Here is an 18,629-nt window from a genome sequence, read left to right as displayed (position 1 = left end):
GTATAAGCAATATGTTTTTTTCCTCTTAGTTAGGTTTCACTAGAATGTCATTGGCACTTTGTATACTTGTCAAGCTTCATATTCTTGCTCTGTTTTGTCTCTTTTTAGAAAGTAGTGTTTCTCTATAAGGGTGCAGACCATAAGCTGAATGTGCTTTTTTAAGGTAGGTGAACCCCAGAGAATGGCCCACAGGAGGCAAAACAGAAAAGTTCTTGGTGCAAGTCCCAGAGCGTTTCAAACGGAACACTTGTGTTCTGACTGGTAGCACTGGCATTCTTCTGAGTGCGGGGGTGGGAAGAGAACATTCCTGTCTGAGGGAAGGTGCAGTGTCTATGGTAAACTTCCATCTTTCCAAAATCCTAAAAAACAGTAAACTTAATCTGTTCTGGAGCAGTTATAGAACATGATAAAGTAGTGTAGGTCCACATCAGCTGCCCTATACTATAGTGACCTCCTGAGGGTATCGGGAAGGTTACTCTGATAGACTATTTCTAAGACTGCACTCTTCAGATAAAGCTCTGTCAAGGCAGGAAGATTCCTGAAGTTCCAAGGTGCGTTTTGTTTTGTTTTGTTTTGTTTTTTGTTTTTCCCTCTAAAATACTAGATAGTTTAAAGAAGTTGTTTGTTTGTTTTCTGTTTTAAAGGATCAGCAAGAATCTTTCTGTGTCAGTTTACAGTGGGATTTTAAAAAGTGTCTCAGTAGAATTAAACTCAACAGCTGAAAAGGAAGTTAGTTTTTTTGCCTCCTTGTGCTGCCTGGCTTGATTGCAGCAGGCAGTAAGAGTGGCTACCAAAGGAAATGTCATGCTTTAAGTCTTCTATCAATTAGAGGCTGTGTCAGGTCCAAGGTGTTATCAATAATATTAGTGTCTGTGGTAAGTGGCACCCTGGCAATGGTGATTTTATTTTCATGGAGGGGTTGCAAGTGTCAGCATTGTTTCTAAAGAGCCTTTCCTCTCCTTTTATTTTCCCTGCAATCCTGGAGATAATTTATTTTCAAAACTTTCCTTACAGACCTAACTTTTGGCGCCTACTAACCCTGCATTTCTTTGTCCAGGTGGCTATGCACCAGTTCATTTTGAAACAACAGGCCATGGGGTGACCTGCTGGTGATAGTCCTGTGGGAAGCTGTTCTGGAGACCTCTGGAGACCCCTTCTGACCAGCACTTCTGTGTTTCTATGAGACTTGTCTTGTGGAGGCTGTACTCACTCTGTGCTCTGAGTCTCCCTGCTCCAGATGAGTGTGTGTCTTTCCCTTTTATATTGTGACCTTTACCAGTGAAAATCCCCTCCTTTTTGAGCTTCTCATGTCGTTGTTTCGAGAATGACTTGTGCAATACAGTGCGTTAGGATATAGAAGGTGGTAAATTATATTTATCTGCTCTTGTGATAAAAGCAACATTGAAATATCACTTCCTTATGGGTGTCAGTGGCCCAACACTCTAGCCATTCAGTAGGGTCAATCTGTAGTGGACAAGCTGTGCACATTAACTGGTAATGTACAGAAACCAGCAGCAACTACTGCTGGCAGAGACAGTGCAGGCCTGTGCAGCTTTTTTTAATGCCCTCTCACATGCTGTAAGTCTCCCAAGTTCTTATTTACCTTACTTGCATTGGAGAAATACCTTTTTCCTTTTTGAACAAGCCAGAAATAATCTGAGTATTTTTGTTGGGGACGGGAGAGGAATTTGTCCTGCCTGCTTTGCTGCTGCTTCTGTATTAGAGAGTCCATTCCTTTCTGTTCTGTGTTTCTTGAAAATACTGATGTAGAAGACCTGGTGGGAATGTGACTAAGAAACGGAGCAGCTGATCTGGGAGGGTATTTTGTTTGCCTCTTCAAAGTCTGTTTGTGCTTCTCTTGACTGCACCCAAGCTCTTAAAATACCCTGTGGAGAAAATATGAATTTTAATTCTGTAATTTGAATGTTTAGGGACCGAAAAGATTCATAATACATGTTTTTTCAGCCATATCTGTCTTCCAAAAGGAATGGGAAAGAGACAATATTTCAAAGCTAAAACTGCAGCAGGTTGATCATGAGGCTAAGGGCAAGAGAATGCGTGTTTATTTAAAATTAATTGTACTTAACTGACCACTAAGTAGAGGAGTGGTTTGAATTTGATGTATGTGGTAGCCTCTGCCAGGAACGGGCCTTGGCCTGGGGACCCGTCTCTTCTGGCGGTGGGGGGGATCTCTGCCAGCAGCAGTCACCGAAATCCAGGATTGCATGTCGTGCCACGTGGGGTTTCTCCCTGCTGTGCCGGTGTGCAGCCTCCTGGGGACTGAGACCTCCCTTTGTGTTTGGGGTCTCTTGTTCCCCTCCGTTTTTCCACAGGGGGAAGCATGTGTGAACAGCGTGTCAGTCTCCTTGAGTCTTCCCCTAAATCACTGTGCTGGCGGTGTTTTGCATACAGTGGAAGCATAGAGGGGGCACATGCATGCTCTGCAGCAGGAGGTGGGTTTAAGGGATGGGTTTAACTGATGGAAGGGAAGTGCTTGTGAAAAAAGTTGTGAGAGGGGCTAGGCAGGTGGGTTCTTGGTGCAGTGATCTTCAGTAGATTCTAGTCACTCGTTACTGGCAGCAGGAAAGAAATAGTGAAAATTTGACTCCTGTTCATGGAGCTGGATAACGGTAGATTGCCATTAAACACCTACTCCTTAGCTTTTATTTGCGCAACAAAAACTGGCTCTGTAATCAAGTCAGTCATACCACAAGATGCTCCTTTTTTCTGTTGTGTGACTCCGTGTTATTTCTTTCATGAATTTTTGCATCTGTTGGGTACTTTGTTTCCGGACAAAACTGGTTTTCACAGGTAACACCTTCAGGTCTGTATTTCTTTATTTGACCACTCCTGAGTTGTTTATGGCTGTGGAGTCTCCAGGGCCGAGTCTCTGCCCCAGCTCTTATCCCACGGCTGTACTTCTCTACACAGCATCCTTTGCACTTCTCAAAGTCTCTGCTATCATATCAGACTTGTATTTCTTAATATTGTATCAGTACATTAGTGGCAAATACCTTATTCTACACAGAGTACAACCTGTATAAAACTAGGGTGGTATGAAGCAGTGATAAGAAAATGAATCGGCCAGAACCACCTGCTCAGAAGAAAAAAATTGGTATTACAGCTAAACCAAGTTAAGACAAAGTAGAAGTCGGTAGAAATTTGGACAAGGCAAGCCTGCAAAACCTCTGTCCTGAGGCTTTGCAGACTAGGTACAAAGCCTATGGGCTGCAGGGTGTCAAGGATCTGCACGTATTTTCCTAAAGCTAATTGTAGCTGACTCCCACTAAGGAGACAAATGTAAGATTTTTGTCTTCTCCCAGATGTTTTGGCGTTAGTGTCATGTCCTTTAACTTGGTTTTATGCGCTCTGAAAAGCAGAGTCAGCTGATGCGGGAAGCTTGTGGCAGACTGGGGGACCTGTGGGAAAGGCACCAGACTGTGGGCCACGTCATGGCAGTGGGAGCGGCTGATGTCCTGCTGCTTTCTGCCTCTCAAATTGACCCTGTCCTCCTTTTTTTCATCAGCCTTTACCAGGAAGGAAACTTTCTTTGGAGGTGAGGGGTTTTTTTGTTTTGTTTTGGTTTTTTTGTTTTTTTTTTTTTGTTTTTTTTTAATAAAAATCTGTTGTTTAGGCAACTGTTAGGCTTTCATTGCCCTGCCTTGGTGACAGCAGAGAACACCGCTCTGTTCCCTGCATGTTTAGGAGGACTGAGGGCTGTGCTGAATGTTCACCAGGAGGAGGCAGAGCTGTTAAAGGGGTGGATATTTAGTGGGGGGAAAGGTGATGTGCTGGGGGAGCTTGGGAGGCTTGGAGACCCTCTGTCAGTGGATGTCCAGTATTTCTTGAGTATTAGAAACAGAGCAAACTCCCCCTGTACTCACTGTACCCAAATGCCCTGTCATCTGGCGTGCAGTGCCCACCCACATAAAGGGAGCTCAGGTCTGGTAGGGGAAAGTTTGCAACAACACTCCCTGCTTGTGGCTGTGCTGGGCGCTGGAGCAGGGAGGAGGGGTGCCTGGGTCCCTGCGTGGGTCTCCCCAATGGAAACAGTATCAGACTACACGTTTCACTTGGGAAGAAAATTTGTTGGATTCTGATGCTGTGAAGGTGAACTTCCGTTACCTTGGGCAAACGGAGACCCACAGGTACCCCGTGGACAGTAGAGCACAAGCCTGGCAGAGTGCAGTCTGTGGAGCATTGCTGTGCGTGCCCACACCACACCCAGCCCCAGCCTACTTGTCCTGTAAAATACTGGTGGAAAATAGCATCTTTCCAGAGTGGCTGGTACATATAATACCGACTGCAGCGCTGATGCCATCCCAGGCTGGGGACTTAGGACAAGATGTCTGAGGAATGAGAGGTGGCTCCATTTGTCTACCCAAGGAAGGCAACGCATTCCTCGTGTGCTGCACACAGAGTCCATGGAGGAGCTGAACTGAGTGATACCTAAGCCACGTGGGTGAAGCTGGCTGTTTCAGGAATGTTCTCACCCATCAGCACAGGCAGAGGCAGGGACTGGAGAGGTACAGAGACCATGGCTTGAAATGTCTGCAAAGCCCGATGTTGCATTTGCAGTCCAGATCATGGAATAACTAGGATGGCAAGGAACCTCAGGGGGTCTGTAGTCCAACCTCCTGTTCCAAGCAGGGGCAGCTATGGGGTCAGACCAGGTTACTCAAGGTTTTAAACAGATAGGGGTTGAAAACCTACAAGGACGGAGGCTGCACAACCTCTTTAGATGGGTAAAAAAATGTTTCCCACTAGAGCAAATCTTTTTCTTTATATCCAGTCTGAACTTTAAACCAGCATTTTAACGAGTTTTTTCACTGTGCTCCAGGGTGAAGAGCCTGACTCCATCTTGTTGATAACCACCTCATAGGCATTGGAAGGCTGCTGTTAGGTCCTCCTGAAGCTGCCTTCTTCCTAGGCTGAACAAGCCCTGTTCCTTCAGCCTCTCCTTGTGTTGTCTGTGATGGCTGGCTCCAGGCCATCTTGATGCAATTTTGACCATTCTTCTCCCCAAGCTGTCCCCTGGCCAGTTGAGTCCCAGCGTGTTATTTTGCAAGGATGTTCTTACTGGGTGCAGGACTTTCCATTAGTCTTTGTTGAACTTCCTAAGGTTCTGGTCAGCCCATCCCTCCAGCCTGTGTCCCTCAGGATGGCAGCTCTGACCTAGAGGATATCAGTTGCTCCCCCCACTATGTTACCATCTGCAGTTTATCAGCAGGTGCATTGTTGCCTCTGCCAGGTCACTGATAAAAGTGTTAAACAGAAAAACTCCCAGGACTGACCCATGCATGTGACTCGTTACAATTGTCCTCTGAGTTATTGTCCAGCCGGGTTCTTTACCCATCTGGTTGCCCACCCATCCAGACCATAAAGTCCTAGCTTGGACACAAGAATACTGTGGCAGATATTTGGGGAGCAGAGGTTGGGCAGTGTCCACTACTCTCCCGGCATTCATGGACCTGGCTGCTTTATCATAAAAGGCAATCAGAATGGTCAGATGTGATTTACCTCTCAGTAAATCCACACTGACTGTTCCCAGTCACCTTCTCTTTTACATGCCCAGAAATGTGCTCCAAACACCTTTCTGGTTTTTTTTCCCTCTTAATTGAATTTTTTTTTTTTTTTTTTCCTGCACTAAAAAAAGAAACCTATCGGGAAAGCCAGGCCTTATCTTGGCTGGTGTCTCTTGAGAGGATGCGGGAGCCAGACTGGGCATCAGTCCACAGTCATCAGGGCAAAATACAAATCAGGTTTTATTTTTCCATACTACTGTCATGTGTACTGCCAATGTGAAAATACCCCGTATGCCTGCCCTGATAGCAAAAAGGGCTCAGTCCAAATCCAGTTTTGATCTTAAGGAGAATTGACCTGGATCAAATGCCCTGTGATACGGGAATTTATCTGCTCCCCAGCTCTGAAACTGTGTGTGCTGCAGCTGATGAGCTCGCTTGTGCCCAGAGCAGGCGAGTGCTGCAGAGAGGATGTGGCTCCCTGACCTGATGCATTTAGGGCCTGGTCCTCAGTGTTTATTTCCAAGTACCTTGTCCTGACCAAGAGCTGGTGGGCAGCCCTGTTCTCCACTTGTATTGAGCTTGAGCTGTGCCCCAGCTCAGGGCCAGGCGCTTTTGGAGCGGATCTCCTGCTTCAGCCTGTGCCTTGCGCTTGGGCAGCGAGGACTACCTGGGTCATAGGTGTTCACACAGTGCTTTGGCTACAGTCCCGTGGTGTATCTGAGTGATGGTAGTGTCTTTAATCACTTGTGACTGTCCCCAACCAGAGCAACCTGCTGAGCCCTGAAGGGACTGTCCAGGAAAATTCATGGAATGGTTTAGGTTGGAAGCAACCTTGAAGATCATTTCGTTCCCACCCCTTGCCATGGGCAGAGACACCTCCCACCAGCCCAGGTTGCTCCAAGCTCTGTCCAACCTGGTCTTGAACACCTCCAGGGATGGGACAGCCACAGCTCTGGGCAACCTGTGCCAGGGGCTCACCACCCTCACAGTGAGAAATTTCTTCCTAATATCTATTCTAAATCTCCCCTCTTCCAGTTTGAAGCCATTCCCTCTCATCCTATCATTACATGCCCCTGTGAAAAGTCCCTCTCCAGCCTTCTTGTAGGCCCCCTGGAAAGCTGCTACAAGCTCTCCCCGGCGTCTTCTCTTCTCCAGGCTGAACAACCCCAACTCTCTCAGCCTGTCCTCATAGGAGGGGTGCTCCAGCCCCATGATCATCTTTGTGGCCTCCTCTGGACCCATTGGAGGGTCCAGGGCAGGTATATCCCATGGTGCTGCATTTACCTGCAGCCTACAAACAAACACCCCATCTGATGGAGTAATTTACACAAGAGAGGAAAAATAGACATTTCTGCTGCCTGGAAACAAGGTACAGTGTCCTTGTAGGCTCCAGGTTCACAGACATCTGTCATCTTCCTCAACCACTTGTATTCAGCAGATGCTTCCTGATGGTGCTAGCTGTGCCCCTGTGCTTCCAGGGTTTGATGAGTCTCTTGACGAGGAGCTTGTGGGGTACTGCTGGCTTGCAGGCTGGGCAGTCACCAGGCGTGCTCCGCTCAGCTCAGATTGGAACCAGCATCCTCTTTGAGATACAGACAACCTCAGGAGTACTCCCAAGCCACTCCAAAGCATGAACCAGCCAATGTGACTCCAGGGTAAGCTGTAGTGACAGTGAGAGACGGCAGGGGAGAGGGCTGCAGAGCTCAGGACAGCTCTTCTGTGGCTGTTGCGGTGGCTCCTCGGTTGGAAGCTGCCTCTGTGCGTTGGGTCCCCCTTCCCGGGTGTTGGGGGTACAGGGAGGGAGCAGGGAGGTTGCTGCAGGCACAGCAGGTTTAAATACAGGCTAGAGCAGACTGTGCAGGGGGTACGAAAAAACGCTAGCCTGAGGCCAAGGGATGGGACAGACCTGGGGGCAACAGTGGGGTGCATGGAAGACTGAGGTGTGCACTAGAGCTGACTCCTGGTCGTGTTGCTGTCACCCTGCTCACATCTCCTCTGCTGTGGCTGCCTCACACCCTGCATCCCTTCAGGCTCTTCCCAGCCCTGTTGCTTTTCCCTGTGTCCCTCCCCTGGGGGGAGCTGTGTTGTGCTGCGCGCACAGGGGTTGGACTGATGGAGGCTCAGGCTCCTGAAACACTCAGGGTTCAGGCTCCTTAACGCTGGTAGGGTGCTGCCTGCTTGGGTGGCATTTGGGTGGCGATAGACTGAACAGCACCACAGGGCACTGCAGGCCGTGGTACAATGAGGCTGTTGTGGCAGTTCTTCAGAGGCTGCAGCCGGTGGCACTGAGCTTCAGTGGCAAAGATGCCTGGTCATTGAAGAAAGCTGGCTGAAACTCAGCGTCCTCCTGCAGCCACCCAGGACTGTTTAATCCTTGCTGCTTGTTAGCTATTAGCAGCCTGAGGAAGAAAACAAGTCTTCCTCACCTCTATCTCCTCAACTCTGTCAAGGTGTGAGATACTGTAGCTCTTTCTCTCTTTCTTCAGTAGCTTTGCAGATATCTACATTTTCTGAGCCTTTTCTCACTTCATTGGACTTGCGTGGTCCAAGCACTGACCCCACGTTATGAAGATGTGCTCCCATCAGCCTGTAACCAGGACTGTGGGATGAATGAGGGCTCTCAGGTGCTCTTTGGTGAACTACAGGATGGAGCATTGAGTTGGGCTCTTCACCACCTAGCTGCAAATCAGTAGTTATCTTCAGTCAGTTAAAACAAGTGGTGTGCGGACTACTGAGGAGTCAAACAGAGCTCTGAACAGCCTGCTGTGACGCACTGAGGTTGCCGGATGCAGCCGAGGCTTTCCAGTTCCTGCTGCTGGCGTAGGATGCTCACCTGGAAGACCCAGGAGCTCCGGGTGTGTGGAGGCTCCTCCGGGACAGTGTGTGCTGGGGCTGCTCAGGATCTCCCCAGCCTTGGGGCAATGAGGGTGTACTTAGTGAAGCAGATATTTTGGGCTGTGCCACAGGGGAAATGGCCACAGTCCTTGCTATTAGGTGTGAATTGATGAGCAGGTCAGTTTTACTGGAGCGCTCTTAGGTTTGGTGGCCTAAAAAGAAAAGCAAAAAGCTATTTATTTTCCCCCAGAAGAGAATTTAAAAGGTTTGGTTTGGTTCAAACAGAAACTGATTATTTTAAAGCAAGCTAAGCTGCTCAGGGAGTACCTAGCTCCTGACTTCTAGCAGCTCTGCATCGGTTGTACGTGTTCCTGGGGGTACGAGGATCTGTGCTGGGGAGACCTGGGCAGGAATGATTGCATCTGTCTCTGTGTGAGAGCCAGCTCATTCCATGTTTTAAGCTGTGTATTACTAGTTTAATGAAGCAGGTTCCTTCAGCATGCCAGGGAACTTACTCAGCTACAGCTTACAAAACCTCCTTGTTCTCCCACAGTTCTTTGTGCAAAAATAGATAGACACCAACCAGTAAATCCACCTTTAATTTGTGGGGGTATATTGAGCCATGAGTGCCCTTATCTGAATGAAGGGCAGTAATGAAAGGTCCCTGGCAAAACCGGGACTAGAGAGCCTTGCAAGGCAATGCAGCTGGCTGTGACTGCACCCTCATGACCTTCACCTCAGGACAGCTCTGTGTCTGCAAATGATGTTGGCAGCATGGAGCAACAGATATAACGGCAGCTGCTGTTCCCCAGGGCTCTTTGCAAGAATATGTGCACCTCCATGTCCTCTCTGGGGCCTTTCTGTAGTGCCCTAGGAAGGTTTTGGGGGTAAAGGAAGGTGTTTCACTGTCCTCTGCCTGTGAGAAGCTGAAGCCGGGTATCGTTGCCCAGGGACTCACCCTAAATTCCATCTTTTCCTGGGACATCATTTCATGCCTGCCCAAACATCAAGCAGCTGAGCTTGTGGCAGTCCTGGCTGTGGTGGGATGGTATCACTTCTTCCTCACAAGGGGCAATCTTGGGTCCTGTTGTGAGGCAGCAGCCCACTTGTCCCAACCCCATGTGCAGTTGGCCCGTTGGCAGGAGCAATCTACTGGCACTGCCTCTGGCTGCGTGGTGGTGGGGGTCAGAGGCAGGGTGGCCCTGGGCACAAGTACCACTGAGTCCCGAGGACCATCAAGGAGTCCAGAGCGCTGAGCTAAGAAAGGAGGTCCAGGCACTCCACAAGTAAAACCAACAGGCTGCTTTGCCCTATCCAGCTCTTGCGAGGCCGAGAAATAAGCATCCTTTGCTTTTATAAGAAAATACTGCGAATTAATGTTGCCCAGTCTGTGTAACACCCGTGGCCTGCTTCCACTTCATCATGGTTAGGGTTACGTGGGAGCCGTCACGTTGTAACTGTGGAGTTTGAGGTGTAATTTGTTGGGATTTGACCCTCTCATTTTCCATACCTACCGGGGGCATGGTGCATTAACCAGCACCCTGGGTAGGCACTGTTGTAGGTCCTCCAGCAAGCTGTGGTCCCTGCAGCCCTTTCTGGGTCTTCACACCAGTTCCCGGGACAGACGTAGCAGATGCTCCACCGCCAGCCATGACTCTTGGGTTCAGCCTCAGCCAGCTGATGAGCCTCTCACCAGGCCAGGTCCTGCTGGCTGCAGGGCAGAGGAGACCTGGCATCATTTCCTTGCCCACCCCCTGCATGGGGAGCTACCCCCTACACGCAAGCCTGGCTCTGTGAAGTGAGGCACAGAGGCACTCATCAGCCTGGGAGGTGTCCCTGGAAAGAGAGGGGCAACCTCAGAGCATGGTGGAGACACCGTGAGGTCTCTGGAGGGGGGCTGAGTGATTAGTGGGTGATTTGTTCCACGTGCTGGGCCCTGGGTTGGTGCTCTGGGTTGGGACCAAATCAGAGAGAAGGGCTTTGCAAGGAGATCGGTGTGGCACCATCTGGTATTGGTACTGACTCCATGGTCTTCATTTTGGTTTTGGGTCTCTTTTCCCATGTTGAAAAGATCCTGGCCTACTCTTGGCTGTGCGTGTGCGTGGTGTGCCCACTGCAGCTCCCTGAAGTACACACGCTCCAAGCCTTGCTCCCAGGAATCACAGATGTATTTTAACGAACTCTTCATGAAAACTTTCACTGTAGACTTCTGGCAGGGAAAAGGTTAGCCCAGTCCTTTTATATTCAAGAAAGCTGAAAGTAATGGAAACCTGAAGCTGCTGAACATTAGGAGGAATGCAGCAATGAGCACCATTCCTTGTGTCAGAGAATTAGCTGCAGCAATAATTTAGCTTAGTTGCAATTTGGTGCACATATAACCTGTGTACTTTATTTCTGCTGTTTTTAGTACTTGTCACTTTTGAAATAGCATCTGTAATGCAGAGTTGCCGTGCAGAAGAGGGTATGATATTAGCCTCTGGCTGTTTTAGAGTGCTCATTTCTAGATAATTTATATTTCGCAGAAAAAATCTCCAGCAGATTTACTTATAAGACTGTTAATTAGACTTTTGCCTTCGCTGGAGTAATCTCCAGTGCCCCAAAAGACCAGATTGTTTTTAGAAAGGCCCAGTAGCCCCATCCCTGCTGGTGCTGCGTACGCTGCCTTGTTCAGGTTGGGCTGTGCCTGCGCTGTTCCGGGTGTCTTGCAGCACCGGAGGGACCGTGCTGGCTTGAAGCTTGTCTGACAGCTGCCCCCGGGCTGCTGGGAGCACCCTCGCCTCCGCGCCGCACTGCCTTGCAGCAGCAACGATGGCTCCAGAGGGTCCATGTGTTAGATACAGGCTCATGAGAAGGTAAGACTCCTCATCCACTGATCTCTCCCTTCGCACCACACTGTTTCTTAATTTGGTTTATATTTTTAGTGTATTTTGTTCACATTTGAAAGGATGCCTATTAAAGGGGGCCGCTGCTCTGAACACGGGTGTGCAGCTAAACCCGTGCTCCTGGGCCACAGGCACCTGACTCGAGATGTGGTGGACCACGGTGACCTGGGTTCACGGCAGCGAGCCCGAGGCCTGTGCTCATCTTGCTGGGACCGCTCAGCCCCAGGATGGGCAGCTTTGGGTTTTCTGAGGGCTAGCAGGATCCTCCACAAGTACAGAGGTGCCATTTGTGGGTGACCCGTCTTAGGTAATGGCTTTGTGGATAGCAGACTAATCCTGCACAATCCGGGGGTTTAGGCGAAATGGTTGAGATGTCCTCCAGCCCTGGGAGAGTGATAAGAAGTATCTCTCTACAGGAATAGGACCAAAACCCAGACATTATACTGGGAGCAAAGTGTCCACTGACCAAGCCCTGGAGCTGGAGCCAGGTTTCCTTCTGCTGCCCCTGCTTCTGACACTGACTCTTAACATGTGTCTTCATCACTTCTTCTGGGAAGGTGGGAGACATCAGCTGAAAATACCCAGGTGAAGAAAAGGTTTGATTTCGGGTTTCTCCTTTCCTGGCTGCTGGTCCTGCTGGGAGCAACCAGAGCCAGCCCTCCAAAGGCAGTGACAGGCTCTGGCACCGACGCTGAGGGGTTGGGAGCTCAGCATCATCACTCAGCTCAGGATAAGCAGATCCCCTTTTTTTAGCAGAGTTTGAGAGTTGTCCTTCTGAGGTGCTTAACGATCCCCTGCACAGTGCAAAGAGTTTCATGTTAAGCCCCCGGGGTCTGGATTTCACCCTGAAATCCAGTACCCAGAAGCTGGCACCCAGATGTCCACAGCCTGCTTTGAGTCTGGCCCAATCTCTTTCCATTATAGAAGGCAAATCATTCATGTGTGATCTGCTCTGCAGAGTGGGAGGAAAAGCCACCTTCCCAGAGTGAAATATGGAGGATTTCTAAAGCAGTTGCTCTCTGGAAAACTCCAGACACATGGAATAAAAGCAGTAATTTTTCTTCAGCTTGCTGAAATTTAGGAATTTCCTTAGTTGGGTTCAAAGACCTGCAGCGTCCCACTCATTCAACTCCCCTTGTCATTTATAAAAAGAGATTTAAGTTTTAGCTCTGTCATGGCATTTTGTGATTTTTGTTTGCATGAAGCTCTGCCATTCCCATTCATATGGCTTGTCAAACATTTAAAGGCTCCAAAGCACAGACAAGTCTAAACATAGAAAGGCTTGTACGCTCATTTCTTTAGCCAGAATAATCTAATGCGTGTCCTTAAGACCAAAGAACAAACCCCAAAAAGTTTAGATGTGCAAATTCATCTGTACTCCCCTTGTCTTGGCATTCCTGCTTTTTAGTGCAACAGGCACATTTTTATATCTCAGCCCTTGCTCCAGGCTGCCTTCTGATAAGATTTTACAGCAACTATTATCTTGAAGAATGTTTTCATGTAATGATGGAGAACTGCTAGAAATAAGAGTGTGACTATTATAATGCAAAGTGGGGCCTTATCAAATAGCAGGCATATAATAGCAATGGCTGTTGTAGCTGGTTGTGTAGTTCATGAATCAGAATTACTTAGAGAGCTGAAAGTAATTAATGTGTATTTTTTTTAGCTACTAACCCTTGCTGGGCTGGGGAGAACATGAATCATAGACTTATAGAATGGTTTAGGTTGGAAGGGACCTTGAAGATCATCTAGTTCCAACCCCCCCGCCCTGGGCAGGGACACCTCCCACCAGCCCAGGTTGCTCCAAGCCCCATCCAACCTGGCCTTGAACACCTCCAGGGATGGGGCAGCCACAGCTTCTCTGGGCAACCTGCGCCAGGGGCTCACCACCCGCACAGTGAAAAATTTCTTCCCGATAGCTCACCTATATCTCCCGTCTTCCAGTTTGAAGCCATCACCTCTCGTCCTATCACTACATGCCCTTGGAAGAGGTCCCTCTCCAGCTTTTTAGTAGGCCCCCTTCAGATACTGGAAAACTGCTATAAGTGATAGGACAGCTTGTGGATATACTGGGTGGCCCTGATTTAGAGCATTTGAGACAATGGCTGTGTGCAAATGGTTTTAAACAGTCCAGTATGTTGTTGGTACAGTGCTCAGCAGGTGCCTGGGACTAGTTGGCAGCAGGGGCTACCTGTGGGCCATTGCTCTCTGCTCTGATCCTACAGCTGGGGGGGTTTGGGGTCTGCCCCTCTTGCAATGGGCATGCCTGGGAGCAGGAAAGGCCCTGTCTGAATCACACTGACCATCCAGTATCAGGATAAAGCCCTGAACTGATAGTTGGTCTGTTGCGTCTCAGCTTTTTGCAGTCACTCAGTACATCCACCGCGCTGAGTTCAAAGGGCTGATCACAGGGGATGTTTGCTAAAAAAAGCTTTCCCTCATCCTCCAGGCTTAGGGGGATTCTAGGAATTCATGGTTCATGAGTTATGTGGCTGTGGTGTCCATTTTTAGTGACCTTAAATGAAATTAAGGGCAACATGGAACATGTTTGTCAAATCACCGGTGACAATGACGCTCCTGCAAGACCACAGGCTCAGCTTTCCTCGGGCAAACACAAGCAGAGCCAGCCACTGCGTCTGAAAGATGAGGTAATGTCCCCCGCGCTGCAGAAGCAGCTGCAGGTGCCCCAGGGTGCTCCAGCTGGGAGTGGTGCTTTGGGTGGTGGCAGGAGCTATTTGGGGTAGGCTTCTGGCTTCACGCAAGTCCTGCAGGCTTCGTTGTGGCGAGGGAAGGCTGGTGCTGCAGCCTTGGATGAGTGTGCCTTCAGTGCGGAGGGTGAATGGGTGATCCTTAACAGTGACAGAAGATGCCCAAAACAGGCTGGATGACTCAGGGTGAAGAAGACCCCTCCACTCGTGCCCCAGGAGCTACCTCTATCCATTCAGGCATGAAGGCTCCCATCACTCCTACCAACTGCTGTCCTCACCTGCCCTGCCAGGTGGGCTCTACTTGCAGCCATTGCCTGTCTGCTCTGCACCAACCAAAGAGAGCATTTGGGACTGAAAGACCTCTATTCAAAGCCAACCCCGGCCCGAAGGGGGTTCATACCCCCTTTGCGAGGGTCTATGGGTCGTGCCAAGAGTTGGTGAGGGGTTTATCCTGTTGAAAATATGCCACCAAGAACACGGGTTGTTGGGCCAGAAAGAGCGTAACCCAGCGGAATCCTGCCTGTGCTGCCCACTGGCCGTGGGGCTTCACCCTGAGATGGGAGAGCTCAGCTCTGGGACGCGCCTGACCCCCGACCTCTCCCACAGAGCTAGAGAATTTTGCTACAATTTTGTTTTTCTCCATGCTAATTCCCATTGGTTTTCTATGCTTCTCAGAGCACACACATAGGCTAAAGTGGATTCGGTGATGGTTTGGCAGTGTGGTTCTGGAAGCCTGTGGCACAGCCCTGCTCTGGGGAAGGGAGAGGGGTGTGTGAGCCTGTGCTGGCCATGCCTTGCTGCCAGACCTTGGTCTGACCTGCCCAAGCAGGAGTTGCATAGGTGCAGCGTATCCTTGCACATCCTGCTGCTCCTCAGACACAGCTCTGCCCGTCCCCAGGCATGGCCGAGCCTACAGACCCGGGGATTCAGGTGAAAGTGGTGCTCTGGGTTACAAGTGCTCAGCGTCTTGGTGGCTACTATGTCCCCTTACCAATGTCCTTCTCACCTGGGGATTGCAATCACTGTGTGTAAGAACCTGATAGCACCGTGTGATATGGCTTCTGCAGCTCCTTCTGGCAGCAAGGGCAGTGGACATCCTGGGCGGCCAAAGAGGTATTTGAAGCTAAGTTTCTGTAGCATATGGAGGGTTTGGCATTCATGAAATGTCCATCCCTAGCTAGGTTTGGGTGTTATTCTTTCTGATTAGCCTCTATTTTGCCATGGTTTGTCACATCATACTTCAGTCATGGCCTTTCCTCCCATCCTCCCTGACCTGTGCAGTGATGGGAAGCCACAAGGATTGCCACGACTGATCCTACGTGAATCCACATCTCCTTTTACCCTTCTCGTGGCCTTGTCCTCCACCCCATGGGTACTTTGCGTTCCCTTGCCACTGTGTAAGTCTGCCCAGGCATCCCGTGAGCAGGAGCAGTGGGACAGGTCCCTCCTGGACTATTATTTCTTTGATGTGTAGGTGAGAGCAAGTACAAGTGCCGTGGTCATAGATGGCAGGAGAACGTGTTCCCAGTAGAGGAATTCTCACAACAAAGAGTCTACAAACCACAGTTAGGTCCTGAAGTTACTAAAATTGGAAAAAAGACTTTCTCCTTTCTTTACATACTGTATATGGCAGAAAATGAACATGAATTGGTGAGCAGGCAGGAGCGTCAATCCCTTCCTTCCAAATATAGGGAAGGGGCCGAGCTAAGGGAAGGGGCTGAGCCTATAAAAACTGTCAGGGAGAAAGCCCTTGTTGGTGGCTCCCGATCCCCTCTCCATGCTCATGGCTGTGCCGTGACTGACCCAGAGGGAGGAGGGCTCCTGCCACAGGTGCTGTTCCCTGTGCCTGGAGCTTCTCGAGGCAGTGGGAAACCTGCTGTATATTCCTCACTGGGCCATTCCTTGGGTGAGGAAGGACTGGTGTCTGCGGTTTGCTTTGCTGGTTCTCAACTGGAGTGGTTGCTCGCAGTAAGTAAGGGAGAGGTATTGGGATTTTGGAAAGGCTGCAGCTTAGCTGGAGTCTGACCCTTCACCCTTTCTCTTTCAGAGATCAGAGATGTCAGCCTGTTCCTTCTTTCTTTCTGTTGACTGATTGTTAAGGTGAGAATTTAAGGCATGAAAACTAATAGCTTGCCCAGGCTGGCATGAACTGGCTCTTCCCTTGCACTCGCTGTGGAGAGGTCCCTGTTCTTCCCCCTGCATGAGCTGCTCTAACGGGCCATGGCACGTGTCCGTTCCTGCCCACTATGGCTGCCCACCAGAGGACTAGGACAGGCTCCATGTTAAAAAGGAGTGGGGGAAATCATAAATGGAGAACTGGAAAAAAAACAGGTTTCAGGGATTCAGTCTTACTAAGGACTATGTGAGTCATAGAATCATAGAATTAGTGAGGGACCTTTAAGATCATCAAGTCCAACCATTAACCTACCCTGATAAAAACACCACCACTCCTAAACCATGTCCCTAAGCACCTCATCTACCCTTTTCTTAAACACCTCCAGGGATGGTGAATCCACCACCTCCCTGGGCAGCCTATTCCAATGTTTAATAACCCTTTCAGTGAAAAAAAGCTTCCTAATATCCAATCTAAACCTGCCCTGACATAACTTGAACCCGTTTCCTCTTGTCCTATCACTTGTCACCAGGGAGAAGAGGTCATCTCCCATCTCTCTAAAACCTCCTTTCAGGTAGTTGTAGAGGGTGATAAGGTCTCCCCTCAGCCTCCTCTTCTCCAGGCTAAACAACCCCAGATCCCTCAGTCGTTCCTCATAAGGTTCCTCATAAGGTTTGTCCTTCAGAGATCCCTCCCCTTTGCTGCACTTCCCCAGGGAGCCCTTCTGCTCCTTCAGGCATGGATCCCCTTTCCTTGGGGCTGTGAAGCGTGGCGGTTCTTCTTCATTGCTTTCGTACATTCCAGCTTTGAATGGCAAATATCTCCCTCAAGACCTTGCAGTGTGCATCTGAGAGATGGGGAGGGTGTTCTCAGAGCAGCCAGCTTGGGAGGGCTGGTGCACCTTCAGCTCCACCCTGCTCGACTCTAAGGGCCGCACAGGGGACCACCACAGCAAGGTCTGTCTTTCAGCTTCAGCCATGAGCACAGACGCTGGCATGGAGGTTTTTGGTGAGGCTGCACCGTACCTTCGCAAATCAGAGAAGGAGAGAATAGAAGCCCAGAACCAGCCATTTGATGCCAAGACCTACTGCTTTGTGGCTGACCCCGAGGTGGAGTACACCAAAGGGAAGATCACGGCTGCACAGGACGGGAAGATAACTGTTGAGACAGAGGATGGCAGAGTAAGTGCATTCCTTCTGGTCCTCCTCCCTGCCCTGCTGAGGGCCCAGGGCATCTGCTAGGGAGGGCAAAGACCACAGGAAGCACTAGACTAGCTCAGGCGAGAAATCTGCACTGCCCAGCATCTGCCCTGCCCTCTGACTGGGACCAGCACAGCCTCCAGAGGAAGGCATTGCTCTGGATGCTGGCATGAAGGTATCCATTGGATAATTATTCTTGGTTTAGGCTTTTAAGATCAGGCAATGCTCTGAAACGTTTTGGGTTCTAGCCTTGCCAGTCTTAGCGTTCTTCAACCTCTGATTTTAACCCTTTCTCATCTAACACTGTCATACCCACCGACAAATTCCTTCCTTTGTGGTAGCAGGGCGGGCAGCTACTTTGAGAGTCCCCTTTGCATGTGAAATTATTATCAGTGTCACTGGCTGCAAACAGTTTCCTTGAAGAGCCTCCAAGGTGTTAATCTTGCAAAAAGGCTGCACTGTCTTAGCAACTCGTGTGCTGATAACTTTTGTACGCATAGCTGCAGCAGCCCAAAGAACCGCCTCAACCACCGTCGTGACAATAGGTGCTACCAAATTTTTAAGAATAAAGCAAATAAAGAATACAGCAGTAATCCGTTAGTTCCCCCAGCCTCCAGCAGTCACAGGTACGTGACTGAGCAGAGGCTGCATCAGGATACTGTGTACAAGGACCTGTTTTCCTGGGGGCTGGCTTTTTTACATCCAGTTGAGATTTTTGCCTCTGTAGTGTCCTGTGGGAAATATTTCCACAGTTTAAAATGGGAGTCTGTGTAAAATGCTTCCTTTTTCTGCAATGTGCAGCCTGGTAATTTCTGCTTATTTTTTTCACAAGGAGAAAAAAAAGCATAATGCTTCTTTGCTATGGCCATAGTTGTCTCTGCTATTCCTGATTTCGCAAACTTCGAAAGTACCTCCTTTTCACCTCCAAATCCCAGTCAAGTTATGCTTTCCTCATAGAAAAGTTGTTTCATACCTGTGACCATCTTTGTTTCTCTTCTCTGGATCATTTCTAGTACAACTATGTGCTTTCTAAGAGGTGTGATCAGTAACAAATGTGTGAATGAACTGATGGACACATCCTACATAAAACTCTTATTTTCTCCCTTTCTTTTCTAATAATTCCTGATATTGTAGAGCTTCCTGTCCTCTTCTCAGCACTGAGCAAACATTATTTTAGAAAACTCTATAGTGACTCCCAGATATATCCTGTGAATAGTGGTTAATGCATGATCTCTTATTTTATACGGAGACTTTCCATGAATCCTAATTGCTGAAGCGCTTGAACTCTTTAGAAAGGTATTTAGGGACACATATCACAAAGCTGCTTTTGAAAACTGTGCCTGTAATTCTTGCTTTGTCAAAAGAAG

Source organism: Vanellus vanellus (assembly GCF_965231255.1).
Source record: "Vanellus vanellus genome assembly, chromosome: 17".
Classification (NCBI taxonomy): domain Eukaryota; kingdom Metazoa; phylum Chordata; class Aves; order Charadriiformes; family Charadriidae; genus Vanellus; species Vanellus vanellus.
Note: the sequence above shows the minus strand (reverse complement) of the source record.